The following is a 2,500-nucleotide window of genomic DNA, read 5'->3' on the forward strand; positions in this document are numbered from 1 at the left end:
TGTGGAAAACCAGCTGCAGTCCATGTTTGTGTCTTCTGATATGAATCAAGAAAAACATCCTTGTGCAACTTTATCACATATTTCTATCATATATTTTTCACACTTTCTTTGGAAAATAGAGTAAGTAAATAGTATTTGTTAAAGTGCTCTTGTTAATCTCATCTAGAACATTTCCTTTGGCTTATCAAATTATATTGTTTAAAAAATTACCAATAACGTATTGTAAAAATCTTTAAGTTGCTAGGTCGCAAAGGTTGCAGATTTTAAAAAATTCAATCGCAAAATTATTATTATAAAGTATATAATATATGACTTTTTTTTCACAAATGTGTAATTCACATTTGTACATTCTTACTGTAGGTTTGTAAAAATCTACACTAAGAATGTACTCATGTTCAAAATTATCGCAACATATTGTCTGATTAAATTATGTGCAAACTTGTCAAATTACTAAAAATGTTTTGAAACTATGTTGTTCATTATTTATACTCAATATCATTTTTCTTTATTATTACCTTTGTTAAGAGCTGTTATGGGTTATCAAATACAACATCAGTCAAGTTATATGATATTGGTCTATCAGCACAGGTCTAGTTGAAGGATGTTTGACCTTCATGGGGTGTGGGGATTTGTGGAGAATAACTATAGATTAGTCTTGAGCATTTATGCAAAATGAAATAAAGAACAAAAAAAGTGTGTTATTCAACCATATTTAATGTCTTACACAATCGTTTACACAGTGATGTTTTAAAATAAAAAAATTTAAAAAACTACCATCAGAATTATTCATGTATGTTTTTGCTTTATGAAGCCATGTTACACATTCTATGCTAATTTCCTTCTGTTTCCTATTACCACTGCAATATACTCACGGCCTGTTTTATATTTTGATACATGACCAAAGTTCTTGCAATTCAATTGCAACACAAGTAAGACTAATTGGTAATCAGGTCTGGATTTTGCAGGCCAGCATGCCAAGGTGAACAAATGTAGTAAATGCTGCTTTGAAAAAATGATTTTGAATATTTGATCGAGATTAGTGGAATTGCTCAGAGTTTTATTAGTTTGATCTTTCTGTTGTTAGAAATGTGTGGAAAAGGTTTAATTCAAAGACTTACAACAATCATCTGTGCCAGAGACAGCTTGCTTTCAACTCAAGTTAACACAGACCTTTATATCAAAGATATTTAAACAGACTGTGACTCAGTAGTCAATGAAAATATTAATACTGGTCAGAAGATGGGGCTGTTAACCAAAATTTAAATATAGCAGTTCCTGAAAAGGTTCAGCAAAAAATCTGAATTTGAAATATTGAAAAACATGAACATGCAACAATAGATAAAATGGAATATGGTTTATTCTTCATTAAACATTACAAAGCACAAAATAAAACCAAGAAAAACATGCTCAAAAGTCACAGAGTAAAGCATGTGTGTAAAAAAAAAGAAAAGAAAGAAAAAGTGATTAATATTTGAAGTCATATGAAGGTGATGTAAACTAACGGACACCATCAGTCCAGAAAACAACAAACTGAAAACATCAGAAATTAACCACCACCACAACTTTCAGGAATTCAGGAAGCTGGAAATCAGAGTTAAGGGGAAGAAGAACACAATGAAGAATAGTACAAAAGGTTAAGTAAAAAAATAACATAATTCCTTTTTTGTTTACATTTTTTTCTGATATTTTCATATTCTAGATATTCTAGATACATATTTAAGCATTTTTTATTCATCTTTAGGCATAAAAAGAACATTTTAGAACTTCATTTTTTAAACATGTACTTTTTAAAGAGTTTTTTACATGTTCACTTAGGTGGACAATTTATAGTGTATAGAGTGAGACATCAATGTCCAGTGTAGTGGTTTATGTGCAAGTATACCATCGACACTGACACAAATACAAGAAAATAGCCCTTGAATAGCTGTCTACTGTAGTGACCACTATGCGTGAAACGGTTAAACATACCTGATTATATTCTGATCAGTATTAAGCAATTAAGCATAATTGACTATCAGAAAAAAAAAAAACCTAATACCATTTCTCTTATTCACAATCACGTATAATGATGGGTTGTGTCACGGTACTGGGTGACCCAGTTTCGTTGTATTTTGTTATTCATTTCTGTTCTAGTTTCAGTTTAGCTTATCTAGTTAATTTCTGCCATTTTAGTCCTTTGTTTTTTAGATCCTTTTGTGTCATCTGCCCCTGTAGTAAGTCTCCCTGGTTTGTGTGTCTACCTATCATGGTTCTTGCCTGTGTGGTTCTTGTTGTCCTGTTTCCTGTTTATTCTGAAAGTCTTGTTTCCATGTTCTATGTGCGTATTTCCACTGTGGTGCCATTATGGTCAATTGTGTCCGCTGTTTCTCCATGTGTGTTCACTTCCCTCTGTTACACTCAGGGGCAATTCTAGGATCAGAGCTTTGGGGGTGCTGAGCACCCAGAGAGCTGCCCATCCTGGCAAGGTCAACTTTAGTCATCACGATGAGACTTCTTCCCC

This window comes from Pundamilia nyererei, unplaced genomic scaffold (genome assembly GCF_000239375.1).
Source record: "Pundamilia nyererei isolate P.nyererei 1_Seehausen unplaced genomic scaffold, PunNye1.0 scaffold00508, whole genome shotgun sequence".
In the NCBI taxonomy this organism is placed as follows: domain Eukaryota; kingdom Metazoa; phylum Chordata; class Actinopteri; order Cichliformes; family Cichlidae; genus Pundamilia; species Pundamilia nyererei.